Genomic DNA, 22,369 nt, shown 5'->3' with positions numbered 1-22,369 from the left:
TTCCACAAATCCAATTTGGTTACTCCTATTTATGATCTTCATATAGTGTTCGTACCGGATACAAAACACTAATCATATTTTGTTATTACTCTGAAATTAGTTGCCTTATTTTATCTATAAAATAGTTAAGTGTTGTATCTACAATGCATTTGTAAAAAAATCTCATTGTAGATCGAACAAATATCCTGGTTATAAAAGCATGCGAGTAGATAATTTAAATCCCATTTGGACCAATGAAAGAGATCTCTGCTTAGAAGTGTATGAGCCACATATTTACATACAGCTTGCATATTTATTAAGTACGACACTTATTTTAAATCGGAGGGAGTAACTTTTTGCTTGTGGGTAGAACCTGCTTATGTGCTCTACTCCCATAGTCCTTTTTCACTCAAAATATAGAGCGTGTACTAATCTGATATGTCACTGACTCACATACTCATGCGATATTTTATCTTTTTGGATTCAAAATAGAAGATACAACTTGGCTAGATTAGTAGTATGTATTCTTTATTTTATCCTTTTTATATTAGCTTAAAAAATCACTCGAGCGGCAAAGTCTGCAACGGTAAAAAATCCTATATTTCCCATGATGATTAGTTTTTTTTCTTCCTTCATGTTGCTTGAAATCTCGGTCACGTGCACTGCGTACTGCTATACTTTATTTGTAACTGCATACTTCCTAGACTTGTCCCTTGAGATATATCACTGTTGTGTGCATGCATGTTATCACAACGTGGGAAAGGGACCACTTCAATGCATGCATGCATCTTTTCCTTCCCCCTAAAGACGTGCAGTACACAGTACATGTCTTCAGTCTCACTTTCCAAATCGCTGCATCCTTTTTTTAGAGAATAGCCTCATCCTTTGGCACGTACATGCCGTACAACTCTAGGAAATCTGAAGTCTCCGTGTACTTGTCCTAAACATACACGCCTGTACATGTCTTCGGTCTTCTTTTTCCAAAACGAAAATCTGCATCCTTTTGGCACGTACAACTCTAGGTAATCTAAGCTAAAAAAAACTCTAGGTAATCTGGGCCGTTCGCTAACTATTACTTAATCTGGACCATTACTTTTCTATCATTTTAAGTATATAATAGATAGGCCATAAATATCGATATAAAAGCATGATGCAAAATGGACGTATCAAACAACACGAGTATTGTGTTTAATCTTGGAATTTTTCGGGGTTCGTTTGGCCTTTTTTATACATTAACTGGGTTTTCTAGGCATCTTATGTGCATAATTCAAATTTGAACTACAAGCACATGCTCCAATGCACTAATGTTAGTTGAAAAATCACATGTGTGTCGGGTGAATTTTGTAAGTCTCATGCAAGATATGGGAATGTAATTCAAACACCAGGGCATTGTTGATTGCCGGCAAAACGTTGAGATGCCTGGTTTTTAAATTCTAGTAAATCCAAAACTCGTCTGACATTCATTAAACTTGGCATGCTATCATGGAGCGGCATCAACATGCCGTGGTAAAAAATTGTCCTATTTGGGGCAGGTTCGGGTATAAGCTTCTCACAAATGAGAGCTTCTCACAACAAGCATGATGGTTTCCATAGGGAACGTCCCACCTTTGGGGACGAAACAATATCCATTGCCTCTTATTGCTTTCAAAAAATTTCTAATGTCAACATAGAACAATAAGAGTGTTGTGTTAATTTTTGTGATTTTTCGAGGTTCGTTTGGACAGTTTTAGGCATTAACTAGGTTTTCTAGGCATTTTATCTGCATAATTCAAATTTGAACTACAAGCACATGCTCCAATGCACTAAGGTTGGTCAAAAAATCTAATCTGTGTCCTTGGGTGAATTTCTAGGTCCCATGCAAGAGATGGGAATGAAATTCAAACACTAGGGCACGGTTGATTGCTGGCAAAACATTGAGATGTCTGCTTTTTAAATTCTAGTAAATCCAAAACTCATCTAAAATTCATGAAACTTGGCATGCTATCATGGAGCGGCATCAACATGCTGTGTTAAAAAATTTGTCCCATTTGGAGCAGGTTCCTGTCTATGCTTCTCACAACAAGCATGATGGTTTTGGTAGGGAACTTCCCACCTTTGGGGACGAAACGATATCCATTGCCTCCTATTGCTTTCAAAAAAATTCTCGTGTAAAAATAGAACAACAGGAGTGTTGTGCCAATTTTTGGGATTTTTCGGGGTTCGTTTGGACATTTTTATGCATTAACTGAGTTTTCAATGCATTTATGTGCATAATTCAAATTTGAACTACATGCACATGCTCCAGTGCATATAAATTGGTTGAAAAATTAAATATGTGTCCTTGGGTGCATGTTAAGGCCCATGCAAGAAATGGGAATGAATTTCAAACACCAGGGCACCATTGATTGCCGGCAAAACATTGAGATGCCTTATTTTAAAATTCTAGTACATCCAAAACTCGTCTGAAATTCATGAAAATTGGCATGCTATCATGGAATGGCACCCGACAAGCTGTGGCATTTTTCGTGTCCATTTTCGGAGAAGGCGCACTCGAATAATGACAACCAGAAAAGGCATTTTGAAAAAATAGCTCCACTTTAATATCTCAAACGTTTGTATAATTCAAACCGTGTGTGTTCTATTAACCATTCACGTGACGCCATGTGTCTTGGTTTTAATGGCTGCAGGAGGTGCCGTGCGGACAACTGCTTGGCCTTGACTGAACGGGAGGCAAGCGAGCGCATTCCGGTGCGCAGGCTGACCGAGAGGCGTGTAAGTTGTCCTTCAATGCGCAGGCTCACTGGGAAGCGTGCGAGAGGCATGCTGTCCAGGCTCACTAGGAAAGGGGGCCCTTTGACTTCCATGGCCACCCGCCTTCCTCTCCATTAATGGTGCCCGAGCCGTTGTTTAATACGGCCGGCCTTACTTTTCGCCTCCCAATCCCCTCCCTCCCGCAGACCTCCACCAATGCCATGTGGCAGAATGATCATCTGCCACTAGTCTTGAAGTTTGGTGAAGTCGACTCCGAGCCGGAGGAGATTGAAAATAAGGAGGAATGGGGCCTCATGGACATGGCCCAGAATGAGCTGGCCGCGGCGGTTGCTGCCCCCGCTCCCGTCCTAGCTCCCATCCCCGCGCCCGTGCCAGCGACCATCCCTGTAGCATTGTCGGGCAGGTCGCCGAGCACTATCGCAGAGCTAGAAGCCGCTAGCGTCAGCGAGGTCTCCGTGGACCCACGCGAGCTCGTGTACATGCCAGCGCCAGTGCCCGTTGCCGTGCCCGTGCGTGCCCCTCCACCCATCGTGGCACCGGCCCCCGTGCGTTTGGCTGCACCCGCCGCACCTGTGCCCCTGCCCGTGCGCGCCCCTCCACCCACCGCAGCGCCGGTCCCCGTGCGTTTGGCTACACCTGCTGTGCCCGTGCCCTTGTGCGTGCCCTCCTCAGCGGCATGGGACACTACCGTCGACCGCTACCTCTCAGCGGCGCCAGTTGCCGTCCTCCCGCGACCCGCCCGTCGATCACGCGACGACATGATGTTTGATTTACAAGTGAAGAACATTTTGTGCTGCCTTGAAGACTTCAACAGCGTTGTCCCGGAGGACGACAACAATGGCGCGGCACGCCGCCCCCATCGCTCCCGGAAATAGTTTTTGGGGTTTAATACTGTATCTCAAATTCTCGATCATATGAATATAAATTCGCAGTGTGACTGAATGAAAGATATGGTTTGAAAGAACTTGTGTTTTTCTCTCTTAACGTACATACTTATCAAATGATTTTCTTTTGAAAAAAATGTCAATGGTTTTTAAATATAAAAAACTCATCGCAAACATTTCTGTTAGAAAACCCGTATGCAAACCGACAGCTTCCCAGGAAGCCGATGGAAAATGTGCCGAGTAGGATTTCTGCATCCCTTCAACGCAAACGGTTGTTTTGCATGACCCGTGTGCAAGCACGTACAAACAATTGGGTACGATTTGCATATCTGTCATTTTGGGTATGTTGCCATTTGTCAAACTGGAAAAATTAACATTTGTTTATCTAGTAACATTGCCATTTGTCAACCTTGTAACACTGCGATTTGTCAAAATATGCAGCTACAAATAACTAGCACAATCTAATTTTTGCAACTAAAATCACTAGCACTGTTCATATGGACACCTCTAGCATGCATGAGTTGATGGGCGCATATGCAAATGTACCATTGATTACATACAACAAGTCATCAACCCGCAACGTCAATGAGGATACACGTTTGATTATAGATCATTTCCAACAAAACATTCTAGTGAAGTTTTTATCACACAACAAATAACAGAGCGATGAAATGAACTTCGGCTCAACCACTCGTCGGCGTTGGAAATGCTTGCTTTGAACCAAAAGTGATTCTCTGGCAAGGGCCAGCTACTGTCAATCTCGAGGCCAACGCATGACTGATCATCGAGGTTGAAGCGGCCTATGTTAGGAACCATATTGGGATGGTAGGGAAGCATAGTAATGTCCGAGGTATAGAAACAATTGCTTCTCATAAATGGTAGTAATGTTGTGTCAACAGCAGCTGGATCGCCTTCCACCATCATTGGATACTTTTGTCCAAGGAAGAGCGAGTTTCCTCCTAGACTTTCAATACTGAACCAGGGAGAAGGTGTTGGCGCTAGTACACTAGTATCCATCCCGAATACCCTGCAACAGATGTTGGAATAGGTCCAGAGAGTGTGACCATGCGAGACAACAACTGCTTCCTTCGTAACATTAGTAGTGCCTTTTATACAGACAAGAAGAGGTGATCCATCGGAATAAGTTGCCGGGCGCCACTGAGTATATGGGTCTTGCTCGTCCTCATGCTCGTAATATTTTTCAAGTATAGATGGTGGAATGTTCACAGGACCTTGGAAACATAAGAAGGTTAATTAGTAAAGGGAAACTAGCTAACCCGCATGCATGTGGATGAAACAATTATAATTACGGTGGAAGACAGACGTACCGGAAGCATCAGGATTGCATGCAAAAAACAGTGCCATGAGTGGTGGGAGCAAACACAAGACCCTCATATTGAATTGCATCACATTACTCATCCATGTACAGAAATTGATTTTTGAGCAATATCCATCAAGGAGTGGAAGTAAGGACGACAACAAGCTTGTCGAAGATAGCAACAACTTCATAGTTCATGTAATCCCAAGAGCGGTTGGGAACTCGACAAATTGCTATATTTCATAGATGACAATCACCACGATCATATTTGAACTCACGTAGAATACCGGTGTACTCAACCTCTGGCAGTCGTCTGAGATTTTTGGAAGTGGAACCCGGTGATGAGTGTACACATTCACAACTTCCCACTCACAGTTGTACCCAATATAAACAACCCAATCGCCATTTGCGCCTGCCCAAGCCTTGCCCTCAAGCGATGGCATCTTAACATCATACGTATCATTATCAAGCGGCATAAATTTACACAAGGCGAGGCTTCCCTCGTCCCCGCGCCAGTCAGTAGGGTCACTGTGAAGAATATAGGGGAGATAAACCACTCCTGGACCCTTGGGTTCCTTGTAATGATGTTATTAGTTGAGTCGATAATGATCTTGAACGAACCTGCCATGCTAGCCGAGGTGATGACGTTGCACCGATCAATGAGTTCCTCCACCACGTCATCATTCAGATCAGGGCAAGAATAACGGGGTCGTTCTGGCCTGTTCCCTCCATGGAGAAGACAATCGAACAATGGCAGAAAGAAGGGTGAAGGAAAATGGAGGAGGGAGGAAGAGCAAGTGTGCGGCAGCAGTTCCAAATCGAGAGGGAAAGGTGAAGAGTCGGTGGACGGTTGCCACGGTACACGAAGAGGCGCCTAGGGAGGGAACGGTTGCCACAGAGGTCACGCACTGACGACAAGGGCCGAGTGGACCGCATGCATATATCGCACACACCTTGATCTGATTGACCATTTCTTTCGTGTTTCCTAATCACAAACACTTCATCTGAGTGAACCGTATGCTGTATATCGCACAAACCTTCATCTGGCTGCCCATTTCTTTTGCTCCTCCTCATTACAAACAATTCATCTGAGTGAATCGTATGCTGTGTATCGCACGCGTCTTCATCTGGCTGCCCGTTTCTGTTGTTCCTCCTCATCGCAAATAGTTAATTGAACTAAACCGTATGCCCTTCATCGCACACGCAACTAAAATCTGAATCATGTTTGATGCATCCGTCATCGCAAACGTTTTATACATTTTGACGGTTTTTATACACCACCATTTGTGATTATTGCATCTCACACAGTTTCTCGAAGGGTCTCTGATCGTAGTGTCGCGTTAGTAGCATCCTACAGTAGTGTATGTGACTCCACCGTTGTCCAATTAGTTTTAGTTTTAGTGGTTTATATTTTGAATAATTAGCTACTCTTGGTGCTGCTGTAGATGAGCTTGCATGCTGAATTCTTAGAGTTCTATGTAGTTTGAATGCTTGCTATGGCCTCTACGTATCCCTATGAGTAGTTGGTATCAATTTTGTGAAGTTTTGTTGAGAAAATTTTGTGGACTAAAAATTTCAGAATTTTTGTTCATAGGAAAGACATGAATATCTTTAGGAAGTTTGGCTCCAAGAAGAACTCCAAGGGAGTTATTGGGGATTCGTCTGACAGTGATCTCCACCCCCGAAGGTTGGCGGAAGTACGGCCGTGCGAATGGCCGCACACCCTATTCATGGAAGAGGCTGGAATCCTTCAGGAGTTCACACAATATGCTGCTAATGCTGGCATCACCGTTTTCATCACAACTGAATGCAAACAGTATCATCTCCTCACAAACACCTTTGTTCAAAGCTTTACTTTCCTTCCTAGGAATAATCCTCCTGAAGTGCGGTTTACTTTATATGTTGAAACCCGTCAGATACCACTTACTGAATTTTGTAACATATGCGTGACACTTTTGAGTGGAGTTTAGTTGAGCCTAGGCCGGAAGAGTTTGAGACCTTTTATCGTACTTTGACAGTGGGAGATGAGAGAGGGGAGTAGGCCGTCACTGCCGCTAGGATTCACTTTCCTGCCGTGCATTATTTTGCTTTGTTTATCGCTAAGTGTTTGCTTGCTAGAGAAAAAGTGGGTGCGCTCAGCACACCAAACTTTGCCGTTTTACGTCGTGCACTAGAGGGCGACAACACTTATAGCTTGGGAGCTATTGTGGCACGTCGCCTCCATGTTAATAAGTCCAAGGGTAAAATACATGGTGGGATTTTCGCTACTCGTTTGGCGACTCACTTTGATGTTGAGATGCGCCTTCATGATTACCCTCTGACTAAGGTTTACCTAGATCGTGCAGCCATGGATCACCACCATTTTACTAATATCGACTCTCCTAACATCCTTGTTCCATATAACCTGGTTTTTAGTTTGAAGACTCATGATATTATTCCATTGCCTGCTTCTGCTTTGTTTGGTCCTGTTGCCAGGGGCGGATATAGGATTATGCCTGCGGACATCATCGCCTACCAGAATGATCAGGCTGCTGCAGAGGAGGAGCCTCAGCAGTGGGATTCATGGATGCCCGCTCCTCAACACCCGGACTACTATCCAGGCTACTGATCGATTTCCAAGCTGGGATTATGTGTTTGTCACCGACATTACATTCATGTTCACACATCTCATTCCAGTTGTCGGTGTTTACACTTTTTGATTGTATCATCCATGCATAATTTTTTATTTTCTTGCTTTCTTCTTGTGTGTTTGAAAAAAATAAAACCTTAGAAAAACCAAAAAATGTAGTTAATTTACTTTCTATGCATGCTAAGCTGTAGCACTAAAAGGAAAACCCAAACGGATTTCCTTGTTCTTCTTTTTGTTTGTTCGCAGCTTTCCCGTGTAAGTATTTTTTCTTGTTTTTGCTTTCGCTTTTTATTTGCTTTTTCAAGAAAACCAAAAACTCCAAAAATATTTCAGTGTGTTTCTCTAAATTTCTTTTCCTTTTATTAGAGTCTTACCAAGGAGAAGACCATGATGAAAATGTTGAGTGGCTATCATATGAATAATTGTTGATCTAATAAAGAACCCATTTTACATTATCTTCTCCTGTTGAATAAAGAACCCATTCTATGGGACTCTTGCAGTATTATTATTTTCATATCGTTCGGTCGTGCAAGTGAAAGGAAATAATGACAATATTCGATGAACTGGACGTGGCAGAGAGAAACGGGTATGAACTTGACTTGTTCTATTTGTGTAAATATGTTTAACCAAGTATCCATGATTCAGCCCATTATGATTAAACATGTTTGCAATGACAGTTAGAGATTATAGTTTCTCATGCCATGCATAAGTAGTTGGGAGTGGATATTGATTTATCTTGGATATCAATATTGCGTTAAAATGATTGTGATGTAGTATGATGATATGGTATCCTCCTCTGAATGTTTGAGTGGCTTGACTTGGCACATGGTCATGCATGTAGTTGAATCAAAACCAACATAGCCTGTATGATATTTATGTTCATGGTGTTCATATCCTACTCATGCTAGTGCCCAATGTTACTAATGCATAATGCATGTTTATGACCGTTGTTCCTCTCTAGCTGGCCGCTTCTCAATCTAATTGCTAGCCTTCACCTGTACTAAGTGAGAATTCCGCTAGTACATCAAAAACCTTGAACCCAAGTTATTCTAGATGAGTCCACCATACCTACCTATATGCGGTATTACCCTGCCATCATAAGTAAATTTACATGTGCCACCTCTAGAAACTTCTAATAAATATCCTTTTGTGTGCCTGGATAGTTCATGGAATGACAGGAGGTGGTCGGTATCTTCCATGCTAAGCGGGTCATTCTCAGGTCGAGTGGTTATTCGTTCGCCATAACACGAGAAAAGGGCGGTAATAGGGATGCATAGTCCCAAATTGCAAACAGAAAAATCTTACAAATAATCAAACAAAAACTCCCAATGGAGTCAAAACCTTTACTTTTATCGCTTGGGAACCACCACTAGCGTGCTTAGCATGGAAGATATTGATAACTGATGGTCGTGAAGTAAATTAGAAGGGTGCATGTCTCAAAATATCATTTACCTCTGTTTTAAAACTTGAGCTCTGGCACCTCTGCAAATCACTGCTTCCCTCTGCGAAGGGACTATCTATTTACTTTTATGTTGTGTCATCACCTTCTAAAATAAGCGCCAGAACCTGAGAGCACTGTTGTCATGCTTATGCATTGTGTGTAGCTAATGTTGGGTGCATCATGACTGGATCTTCTCTACCATGAATTACAATGTTTAGTCGTTGGATGAACTTTGGAGGTGCTCTGCAATTAGGTTTTGCGGTCTCATAAAGGGCAAGCGAGATACCACTATTGTCATATTATTGCTGGCTAGCTGATTATGTCATTTGATATGAGTTAATATAATTTTTAAGAGTTATTGTCGGCATGGTTAGTTATAATGTTGGCTAAAAACCTAGATGCTATTTAAGCTTATTTATACAAACAAGAGCAAAAGAGCTCGTAAAAGTTTTTCTTTTTCACTTTCAGTTTATCAGCTGAATTTCTTGAGGACAAGCAAAGGTTTAAGCTTGGGGAGGTTGATACGTCTCCAACGTATCTACTTTTCCAAATGCTTTTCCTCTTGTTTTGGACTCTAATTTGCACAATTGGAATGAAACTAATCCCAGACTGACGCTGTTTTCAGCAGAACTACCATGATGTTGTTTTGTGCAGAAATAAAAGTTCTTGGAATGGAACAGAACTTTGTGAGGAATTTTTATATAAATAAAGAGAATTTCTGGAGCCAAGATCCGCCGGAGGGGCATCTGGGTGGGCACAACCCACCAGGCGCGCCCCGCCTCCTGGCACGCCCAGGTGGGTGTTCCCCACCTGGTGGCCCCCCAGACCCTGATTCCAACTCCATAAATACCTATTTTTTCAGAAAAAAAATCTAGGAGAAAGAATTATCGCGATGCACAAGACGGAGCCACCGTCACCTCCTGTTCTTCATCGGGAGGGCAGATCTGGAGTCCGGTTGGGGCTCCGGGAGGGGATCTTCATTCTTCATCATCACCATCCCTTCTCCATCGCCAATTCCATGATGGTCCCCACTGGGAGTGAGTAATTCCTTCGTAGGCTCGCTGGTCAGGGAGGGTTGGATGAGGTTCATCATGTAATCGAGTTAGTTTTGTTAGGGCTTGATCCCTGGTATCCACTATGTTCTAAGATTGATGTTGGTATGACTTTGCCATGCTTCATGCTTGTCACTTTGGGCCCGGGTGCCATGATTTCAGATCTAAACCGTTTATGTTATCACCATTATATCTATGTTCTAGATCCTATCTTGCAAGTTATAGTCACCTACTACGTGTTATGATCCGGCAACCCCGAAGTTCAATAGTCGGGACCACTCCCGGCGATGACTGTAGTTTGAGGAGTTCATGTATTCACCGTGTGTTAATGCTTTGTTCCAGTTCTTTATTAAAAGAAGGCCTTAATATCCCTTAGTTTTCAATATGGACCCCGCTGCCACGGGAGGGTAGGACAAAAGATGTCATGCAAGTTCTTTCCATAAACACATATGACTATTTACGGAATACATCCCTACATTATATTGATGATCTGGAGCTAGTGCTATATCGCCCTAGGTAATAACTGTCTCATGATGAATATCATCCAACAAGTCACCGATCCAATGCCTATGAATTTATCTTATATTGTTCTTGCTAAGTTACTACTGCTATTGTTATTGTTGCACTTACTACAAAACTACCGCTATCACTGCTACCATTGTTGTTACTGCTGTCACTATTATCAAAACTATCATATTACTTTGCTACTGATCACGTTGCTGTACATAATTAATCTCCAGGTGTGATTGAATTGACAACTCAGCTGCTAATACCTTCAAATATTCTTTGGCTCCCCTTGTGTCGAATCTATAAATTTGGGTTGAATACTCTACCCTCGAAAACGGTTGCGATCCCCTATACTTGTGGGTTATCATGGCTCCCGCACATGCTCATAGGAGCCCGTCCTCCGTCTCGGACGTGCTCGGCGGTGCTTAATCTTTGGCAGAGCTCGAAGCCCTCACGGTACCTATCACACCGACCATCTTCAATAAATGTATAATCTCCCGTTTCCGTTGCCTTTTGGATGTCTCACGTCGCAGACATGTCTTTCCAGGCCGACGTAACCCCATGCACCATATTGTACACCATCAGCGACTAGAAGGTGGACGCGGGGAAGGAGATGATAATGAAGCCAAAGGAATAATTTTTCCATAGCCAGTGTTAAACCTGACGTCTTCAAGGTTTCCGTGGCCAGTGTCAAACTGGGAAACGAGAATTTGGCTCCTCAGGTACTACTAGGGGGAGATGACGATGAGACCCCGTGGTGGCTTGGCGATTGCAAGAGGTGGGTCCTATTGTGACCAAAGAGTCTGATTCGTCTGGAGGCGGCTGGGAGCACACCCACGACCACGCATCCTCAGCAAGTTACGAACATCAACACCCCACCTACCCAATTAGCATCGCCTGTCGTGCCGGGTTATAGAGGACGGGATGAGGAGGAGGCTCCATTAGTCACTGATGACGTTGCCGTCATCGAAGAAGCAATGCATGATATCGATGCCGTAGATGAGGATGAGGATGACGATGACACTCTAAAATATCTCAATACTGGCGCCTATGATGACGAAGGATTGATGTCTCAGCAGTATGGGTACTCAGGGTTTGAGCATCATGAGCCGGTCCCTGAATTTCCGCTATCGGAGGCTGAACGTATTATAGACGACCTTCCAGTACCAAAGAAGCATAGGAAGAGAGCGAGGAAAGGCAACAATAAAGCTGTTGCTATGATCCAGCCGCTTTCGCATCATCGGGTTCAAGACCGTATACCTGTCCCCAGTGCGGCGAAATACCATATCCCCGGTGAACCAATCCTTCCTAAGGCAGCGGTAGAGGCCATACACAACGATCTAAGGAGAGTTCATGACGATGTGCTGTGGAGAGAGAAAAGCCTAGTCGCCTCGGAAAATCCAGGATACCCACTCTACGTGGTTAACGTGCCGCGGCAAAGGTTGTACGTCGACACATTCCTTGCGGAGAAGTTCTTCCTTCAATTCGATTACATCTTCGACATGTTTCACTTGAAAAAGCTAGATTTTACGTTTGTCCGCCTTTTTGCCTTGTACATGAACTACATCATCGTTATTGAGCAGATACCTTATAAATGTGTTGCTGACCCATACTTCATGCACGAGGGTTTCTTGGCAGTCTGCACAGAGCATCGTGAATACGCGAGGGACTACATCGTCGATTTCATGGTTGCCAATAAGGACAAGGAGACAATTCTCATGCCTTAGCAACCCATGTAAGTAATCCACGCGGATATCCTTCCTTCGATTTCAATCATTCATTTGCACGATGGAGGCTAATTAATTTGAGGCGTCCTTATTTTGCGCAGCCACGGGCGCGCCGTCCTCATCATCCTTTACCCCTGATTCTCCCACGCTCTTTACTTGGACTCATCGAAGAACATGAACAAAAAGGATTACACCCACATCAAGTCTGTTCTCGACAATGCTATCTTCTTCTACGACATACGGGGTGGAGAGATCAAGACCAGGAAGACAAGGAATGACAGGCCCGCCTTCGGCCATAAGACCGACTTCTGCTGCATCCAGCAACCAAGTGATAATCTTAGTGATGGTTTCTATGTACTACACCAAATGAAGGAGTACAGACAGGATCAGTAGAACCTTCGCAGGTCAACTACATCCTGCGATGCCCATATTCTGCAATGGGCAAAGAACGTAGGAGATATCCTGGATCATCGACTTCGAGCTGAGTTCCATCACATCCAGCGTGAACGTGTCCAAATCATCATGAAGGGGGTCCTTGAAAAAACAGGGATGTTCTATGCGGAAGGGCAAATGTCTCAGGAAGACGTCAGAACATGTGTAGCCGCTCAGCGTCACAACCTGAAGCCTTTCACTAAGCTCGGGGACTATATCCCTGACTTGGATGGATGTCACGACATGTTGGAGTGATTGTCGATATATGACAATGTGTCCCTTTAGTACATACTTTCTGAATGATGAAACTTTGAGTCATACATGATGAAACTTTTTTTGTGATGTAATTATACCGTCCTCCTAAACTAGCAAAGATCACTCTAGTTAGGGCATTTTGGGTACGATGAACTTTTTTATTTATGCTTATGATATGTTGCCTCTATTTTTGCCAAGACTGTCTCTTTCTGTTGCTCAATTATATATGTTGCATATCATCGACTCATGTGACGATGCAGGTGCATAGATCATCGATGACAAAGAAGTGCTACGCCAGCAGTATACGACGAGTGACCGGAGTGTCATGCCCAGGTGTACCGGTTTCCAGTTTCAGAGCGACAGCCAATAGTTAGTTTAGGTTCATGCTAGTGCGAGAGAGGGATACGAACCGACGCCTCTAGAAGTACTACATTATGTATGATGAGATATGTCATGTAACTTGTATAGCTATATCGTGATTATGATGTGACGACATGATTTGGGTTGGAAGATATGATGAGACTATTATATGTATGATATGATGAGCATATTGCATGTTTATGATATGATTAGAATACTGTATAAAAACTATACAAAAACATCACAAATACGTAGTAAAAGAAAGATATGAGAAAGTATAGTAGTAGCGCTCATTAGTACTGGACAGGAAAACGCTACTGCTAAAGCACCTAGCAGTAGCGCTGGTATGGGAAGCACTATTGCTAAGTAGGTATAGAAGTAGCGCGTGTCAACACGCACTACTGCTAAATGTTAGCTGTAGCGCCTTATCAGTAGAGCGGGTACCGGCGCTACTTCTAGGCTTTTCCCTAGTAGTGATAGTGGGGGCAGATGGTGACGGGGGGTGAGGGTGACTAGTGAGGCGAGGCATCGGTTGCTCGGCAGTGGAGGTGGACAACGACGTAATCGCCACGATTAGAGGGGGAGAGGGAAAGGGTTAGGATAGGACAAGTGTGGGAGCTTCATGTGAGATTGGATTTTGTTCTCATCTCTGTTTGATTGTAGGGGTTCAATGAAGGCTTCCAACCACACATCCAAGGTTCCCAGCCAGAACCTTGGATGTGTGTCTGGGAACCTAGATGGATGCCGTGTAGATAAGGATGAAAGATAAGAATATTAGACGTGTTTTTGGTTTGCCTCCATTTTGGTGACACTCTTTCTTAAGCAAGGTAGCCGCAACACGTGGACCAGATCGAGCACATGGCGCAAGTGGAAGGCAACCGATCGAATGTGGCGATCAGTCAAGCGCTGATGAATATTTCTCAAATTTTGTTGTTATTCTTCTATTGTGAAGGTAGCCTAAGAGCCACTCCAGTAGATCCCCTAAAAACTTTCCATAAAAGTTGTTTTATGGGATGACCATATAATTTAGGGAAAATTGACTTACAACTACTTTTTTGAGTTCCCGTAAATGTCTCCCCTATTTTTTTCTATTTTTTATTAGAAGTAGCCTACGACCCGCCAATCAGTGACAGTTGTGGCACGCTGGCACGGGTCAGCAAGCCGACGTAACTCGCTGTAGTGGCGGTGGTCGACGGTGTTGCTGGTGCCATTTCAGAAGCCAGAGGAGCAGGAGGAGGCACAGCGGTGGGGAGGCTTGACAATGGGCGGCGCCATCTGCGGTGGTCGGCATGGCCGGGGTACGGACCGTACAGCGCATGAGGCACCTCACTTGTGAGCTTGTCCCGACGTCATGACATGAAACTCCAGGCGGTGATGATGGTGGCGCAACTATGGTGGTCGGCGGCACTGCTAGTGGAGTCGTGGCGTGGGACCATGGTGGTGGTATGAGGGTATCTGAGACATAAAGTTCAAGCGGTTTCAGGCTACCAAAATTATATGAGAAGGTCACTTTTCCATAAAAAAACTTTTAGGGAATTTCTGGGTTTACAAAAGCTGTTTGAAGGCTATTTTTGCCTCTGTTTCCCGTAAATGATTTTTTTTTACGAATAGGAAAGCTATTGGAGTGGCTCTAAGTCTTGTGATTTTAAACTGTGATTTTTGTAGTTTGATGGTGGTAAGTGGTAAGGACATCTCCAACGTCATTCCTAAAATGGACACACTATTTGTCCTGCAGACTTGTCCGGATCAGTCCACGAACATGAATACAGAATCCGGCCATCCAATCACATCCCCTAAAAGAGGCGAATATGAGCAATAGTGTGGTATTCATAACATCCAATCACAATCAAAAAGAGGCGAATGCTTATAGTTTTACTACGCGCGATCACAAAAAAATCTGTCCGGGAGTCCATGAAAAAAAATGACATTTTTGCCCTCCTAGACATGCTCTCCAAGCCTCTTCGCTCACTCTGCCACTGCTAACTCCTCCTCATCCACCTCCTCACTATCTGTCTCCTTCTGGAACATCTTCATTGCGGCCGCCAAATGGTTCAGCGCATCATAACATATGGATGAAGCGCACCATCATCATCGCGACTTGGTACCCTCTGAAGTGGCCGTGATCTCAATCTTCTACTCTTCGATTTTGGTCTTCTCCTCTTCGAGGTTGATCTTCTTCTTAGTTGCCACCATCAAGATGTTGAACCTCTCCGAATAGTGCTTGACATATGCCTCCTTCTTCGCCAAGATGTTCTCGAACCTCTCCGTCATCTTGATCGGCGCCCCTTCTCGCTTCAACTTTGTGCGGAAATGATTGGAGAGGAGAGGGTGGGAAAGCGTTGGTTTTGGATCACAATGCGCGGGCAGAGGTTCGAACTTCTGTAGTGCCACCTTGGTTTGTTAACGATTTGCAGGAAAATCAAATGCTTTCGCAGACAAACACTAGACCGCATTAATGATAAATTGTGTCTGGACAATTTGATCTAATAAATTGCATGCGCTTTGAGGGTCCGCGTGGAAGAGTCAAATAAAACGTACGGTGCAGTTCATCCAAGATCTAATCTACTACATGCTAACAACGAGTGGGAAAGAGTCTACATAACCTTGTAGACCGAGAGCGGAAACTTTCTAATGAACGTGGTTGGTGTAGTCATACTTTCTTCGCGATCTAATCCGATCAAGCACCGCACGAATGGCACCTTCAAGATATGTACACGTACGGTTTAGTGACGTCTCCTTCTCCTTGATCTAGCAAGCAAGAGGGATAGGTAGATGGGATCTAGGTGTCATATCCTAGTTTTTTTCCCAAATCCGGAGTGTTGGAAAATTCACAGGGAACTAAAATTTTTGGTAGGAAATACCCATGGATTGCCTAGATTTGATGGTGATTGACTTTGCTTTGCTTGATTAATTTCCTAGGAGGGATAAAATCCTAGTGCGACTAGTTGAAACCTAGCTGCCTCTGGTAGAAACCAAACCATTTTAAAATATTTATTGGGCATAAGGCTATCCATAATAAGTCTGAAGTAATATTCAAGCCAAAATTTTCCATGAATTGTATTAGATTTTTTTTAAATCAATTCAAACGTCAAAGGGAATTATTTTAAAATGGCTTTGTATTATTTTAAAACATCAAAGTCAAAATAATTACCTCGACCCTCTGTCAATTTTTTGAAATGGATGTGAAAAACATTTGGTTTTGAAACCAAATTCAAATGGAAAATGCAAGTTGCAGAAATTATTTGTCCAAAATTCCCACCACAAATATACCATTTGGAATTTAGAAATGATTCACTATTGGAAGAAAAATTATATTCAAAGTCTATCTGAATTTATAGAAGGAAATAGAAAAGGAAGAAAAGAAAAAACAAAAAACAAAAAAATAAAAGAAAAACGAAAAGGCCCGGCCAACCAGGATAGCGCCCCAGCCCGCCTCTCTCTCTCTCACCCATAGACATGCGGGCCCCGCATATCAGCTCCTTCACCCCCACCATGCGCCAACCACCCACGACGCCCATGTCGTGCATGCCCGCGCACACGATGCCACTCGTGTGCTCTCCGGCCACACTGAGCCTCGCCACCGTGCCTGTAAGAAGCCCCCAACTGCCTCTGCAAAATCCCCAACCTCATGACGCCCATTGCCGCAAGGCTACTCCGCCGCGAGCTCGCCATTGCCGCACTGCCCTTGCTCGTCGCCGATGAAATTCCAACAGCACAGTTGCCCCCCGAGACTAACGCTTGCCACCATTTGACTCCCCGCACCACGACGAACCTCCCAGACAACTTCATAGAAACCCCTAGTCCCATGCAATCCCGACTTCACCGAAACCTGAGTTCTCCGCCATCGCGCCATTGACTCCAGTGAGGTGAGCACTTGTGGCACGGGTTGGCAAGCCGATGTAACTTGTTGTATTGGCAGTGGTTGGCGGTGCTAGTGGTGGCATTTCGGCAGCTAGAGGTGGAGCAAACGCAATGGTGGGAAGTGTTGAGTATCGTGATTATTAGGAAGTATATGCTATACTAGAATTTATTTATACTTTGTCTTGTACTCCAAGATGGTCATGTACTCCTATATATACGTCCACGTAGCTCTAGCAATACATCAAACAATTCCCCTCTATCCTTCTACATGGTATCAGCCTAACCCTGATCCAAACCCTAGCCGCCGCCGCTTTCGCAACATGCCTCCCCCAAGGCGGTCTATTGATACGTCTCAAACGTATCTATAATTTTTTTATTGTTTCATGCTATTATATTATTAATCTTTGATACTTTATTTTCATTTTTATCCTATTTTATTTCATTTTTGGGGACCAACCTATTAACCCAGTGCCTATTGCCAGTTGATGTTTTCTACTTGTTTTTGGTTTTCCAGAAAATCAGTATCGAGTCCATTCCCATTGTTGAACCGACTCGCGCGATGCCGCTACGTCGACCCATCAGACTGTAGTTCCACGACCTGCAGTCCACCGCCGCCTTGAGGCAGTCCGCTCCAGGCCGGTCATGTGGCTGCACTGACCCTTGCGTTGCCGCTGCGTCGCCCCATCTGGGCGTAGAGAGTGTGGAATGCGGTCCTTGCGGCGTTCCTGAGGTCTTCCCCACCGTCGCCCCGAGCCACATGCCGCCACTACGTCGCCCCTTCGGGTCGTAGTGCCGCGACACACGGTCCACTTCGTCGTGCACACGCGTCGACTTCTGTGTGGTATGCGCCTTGCCGCCTTCCTAGACGCGGGAACACTACCATCTGTGCCAGTCTTCGTCATGCTGTCGGGTTCTTCCTCGCCTACTTCGAGCACCACCGTCGTGCTCCTAACCTAGCCATCGACGCTGCCGCCTTTGGCCGCTGCTGCTGATCTTCTTCCCGGTCCATGATGTCCCTCGCACGACTACCTCGACCACGGCTACACCACCCTATGCTCTCGGCTACCTCGACATCAGCACAAAGGGCTACCGCCTTGCTTCAGCAACCTCGATGGTTTCCACTCCAGTCATGACTTGCGCGATGCATTGACCGTTCGACAGTGTATGTGTGTGTGTGGGGGGGTGTCCTTCGACTTACCTTCGGATTCTTCTCCAGTCTCACTATCTCCGTCGTTACCGTTGTGACTGCGGGGGATGCGGAATGTCGTGATTATTAGAAAGTATATGATAGACTAGGATTTATTTCTACCTTGTCATGATTATTAGGTAGTATGGGATAAACTTTGATTTTATTGTATGACTTCTACTGGCTAAATAAACGATCTACTGTACACTTATGTTCCAGTTTGTTTCATAGTTTTGGATAAATTTTGGTCAAATTTCATTCAAAATTTAAATTTTGGATCATAATTTTTGACCAAAACTTTTCAAAAAAATCCAAAAAAATGAATTTTGCCCGTTTCGTCCAGACCCAGTAAAATCCCCAAAACGAAATCCAAATGCTTGGCCGGGGTGCGGCGCATGAGGCGCCTCACTTGTGAGCTCCTCTCCCGTCTTAGCGACATGAAACTCGAGGCGGTAATGGTGATGGCGTGGCGACGGTGGTCAGCGGTGTTGCCCATGGAGTGGTGGCGCGGGACTGTCGTGGTGGCACGAGTGTATCCGAGCCATAAAGTTTAAGCGGTCTTAGGCTACCATAATTATACGAGATGGCCAGCTTTCCGTAAAAAAACTTTTGGGAAACTTCTGGGTTTATAGGAGCTGTTTGAGGGCTATTTTTGCCTGTACTCCCCGTAAATGATATTTTCTTATGAATAAGGAAGCTATTGGAGTTGCTATGAGTCTATTGATTTTAAACTATGATTTCTGTAGTTTGTATGGTAGTAAATAGTCAGGGCATCTTCAATGCTGTTCCTAAAATGGGCACAATATTTGTCCTACGGACTTGTTCAGATCAGTCCACGAACATAAATACGGGAGCTAGTCATCCAATCACATCCCCTAAATGTCGCACTTTCCTTTATTTTAAATGCATAGCAATATGAGCAATAGTGTGGTATTCATAGCACCCCAATCACAACCAAAAAGTGTCGGATGCTTATAGTTTTTTACATGCGCCCGATCACAAAAGAACCTGTCCGGCAGTCCATGCAAAAGATGACATTTTTCCCTCCCAGACATGCTGTCTGAGCCTCTTCACTAACTCTGCACCGATTCCTCCTCATCATTCACCTCCTCACCATCTGCCACCTTACTATGCGTCTCCTTCTGGGACGTCTCCATCGTGGCCGCCAAATGCTTCAACATCTAACATGGACGAAGTGCACGATCATTGTCACATCAAGATCCAACTCGTCCACTTCTCATGGTCAACATCATCTTGGTATCCTCTGAAGTGGCCGCGAGCTCAACCTTCTTCTTTTCGAGTTTGGTCTTCTCCACTTCGAGGTTGATCTTCCTCTCGGTTGCCATCATCAAGATGGTGAACCTCTCTACATTTCTTTCTCCCTACGCACCATAGCGCTTGACATATGCCTCCTTCTTTGCCAAGATATCCTCGAACATCTCCATCATCTTGACAGGCGCCTCTTTTCGCTTCAACTTGGCGCGGAAATGATCGGAGCAGAGAGGGTGCGGAAGCACGGGTTTTGGCGTGGCGCGGTGCGGGCGGAGGTCCAGACTCCCGCAATGCCCCTTGGTTTGCCTCTGACTAGTACAAATGCTCGTGCGTTGCACCGGGCGACAAAAGGGGCACAACCTGCTTCATGTGCCATTTAACATCATTTTTTATATCCAATTTCAATAAACATCGACAGTAAGGGCCATTTTACATCATTTTTTATATCCAATTTCAAGCCTGCTGTTTTAGCCGCATTTTTAAACGGGCATAGAAAATTCAAAAAAATGGAAAACCTTCGCATTGTGTCATTACATGTGACTAAGTTTCCAGGAAAATAATAAACTTGTAATACGGAAATTATTTTTTAAAAGTGTTCTCAGAAATGAGCTATCATGCGTGAAGATTCATGGCTTTCAAGCCAAATGATCAATCTTATGACCACATTCATGGCATAGTTTGTTCAAATGATCTCATATTATGCAAAATGGTGCATCTTGGAATGGCAAACAATGTTGCCTAAGGAAGTTTTCATTTTTGTGCACGGAAAATTCGTTTTCCATTTTCCGAGTGCCCGAAATGAGTTTTTTTTGTGAATGACCTACCAAATAATTCTTGCAAAATTGGACCAAATCAATTTTCTAAAATACTAGGACATATTTAATGCACAATTGACCAAATGGTTGGGTGTAAAAAGTTTTGATCCACCTCTGGTGAAAAAGACAAATTTCCGCCGATTCAGCTGGAAGCGGGTCAAATTTGAACTGTAGCTGCCTCATAGTTTGCTCTTTTTTTTTGGGAGACTTACATTTTCCCCCCTAACTTTGTCCCGACATCATCTTTACCCCTAAATAAAAACAGTGCTCAACTTTGCCCCTCTTCCGTTAAGTGTGCTTATAGAAATGCCCTTCCGTACATTTTCCGTCCAGTCAAAGGCCTTTGACCGTTAAGTGTGCGTATAGAAAAATCTAATGGTCAAAGGCCTTTGACTAGATGGAAAATGTACGGAAGGGAATTTCTATAAGCGCACGTAACGGAAGAGGGGCAAAGTTGAGCATTGTTTTTTATTTAGGGGTAAAGATGAGGTTGGGACGAAGTTAGGGGGAAAATGGAATTGGCCCTTATTTTTTACAAAAATCATTTCTAGGTACATAAGTATCTATTTAATCAGAGAAACATCAAAAAATTTCCAAGATTCAACCACTAGCTAGGAACGGTCAAGCCCGCTGTTTTGACTGCATTTTGAAACGGGTATAAAAAATTCAAAAAATCAAAAAAATGGAAAACCTTCGCATTGTGTCATTATATGTGACCAAGTTTCCAGGAAAAATAATAAACTTGTAATATAGAAATTATTTTTAAGAAGTGTTCTCAGAAATGAGTTGTCATGCCTAAAGATTCATGGCTTTCAAGCCAAATGATCAATCTTATGGCCACATTCATGGCATAGTTTGTTCAAATGATCTCATATTGTGCAAAAGGGTGCATCTTGGAATGGCAAACAATGTTGCCTAAGGAAGTTTTCATTTTCTATGCACGGAAAATTTGTTTTCCATTTTCCGAGTGCCTGAAATGAGTTTTTTTTGTGAAGGACCTACCAAATAATTCTCGCAAAATTGGACCAAATTGGTTTTCTAAAATACTAGGACATATTTAATGCACAATTGACCTAATGGTTGGGTGTAAAAAGTTTTGATCCACCTCTGGTGAAAAAGACAAATTTCCACCGATTCAGCTGGAAGCGGGTCAAATTTGAGCTGCAGCTGCCTCATAGTTTACTGTTTATTTTTTCCAAAAATAATTTATAGTTACATAAGTACCTATTTAATCATAAATACACGGTTTGGTGGCGATACATCGAGGTTTGGGCGGTGGCCGAGGCCCCCAACTCTAGAGCGCGTAAACTCGCATGTCCGCCGCGTGGTCACCGCGTGACCATGGCGTTGCCATGTGTTCTGGGCAGCCTAGGCATGTCTAGTGGGTTGGGAACTCCCCAGGTAGGTGCTAGGAAGAAAATTACAACATAAGATTCTCACGAGGAGAGCGATCGATGCTCAAACATGAATTAGTAGCCAAGTGTTTGATTAGCGGTACGAGAAATGTACATGGCTAATGGGTGTGAGTTTTGGCTGAGGATGATCAATTACTAAGAAGACCGTCTTCACAAATTTTCAGCTCAAAAGGAGGAGCCTAGGTGGTACTTGCTTTCCAAACTACCACACTGGACATAAATACGAATGTTGAAGCTCGGCTCAAAATAATGAATGGATTGAGCTGGCATTTGGTGGAGGATGGTTATTTGGGCATAGGAAAGCGTTGTAGAAAACAGATACTATTTGGACATGCCAAAGTGGTACTTCCTTCACAAACTATTGTTCTGAACAGAATAGGAAAATGAATATTTTTGAATTATTTTTGAACTAGGCAAGGAAGGTTTTTTACATATTTGACGAAGATATGACCCAAATAGTTTATGAGATTTTTTGGGAATGACAG

Source organism: Triticum urartu, chromosome 7A, assembly GCF_056163025.1.
Source record: "Triticum urartu cultivar PI428250 chromosome 7A, HENAU_Tu73, whole genome shotgun sequence".
In the NCBI taxonomy this organism is placed as follows: Eukaryota; Viridiplantae; Streptophyta; class Magnoliopsida; order Poales; family Poaceae; genus Triticum; species Triticum urartu.
Note: the sequence above shows the minus strand (reverse complement) of the source record.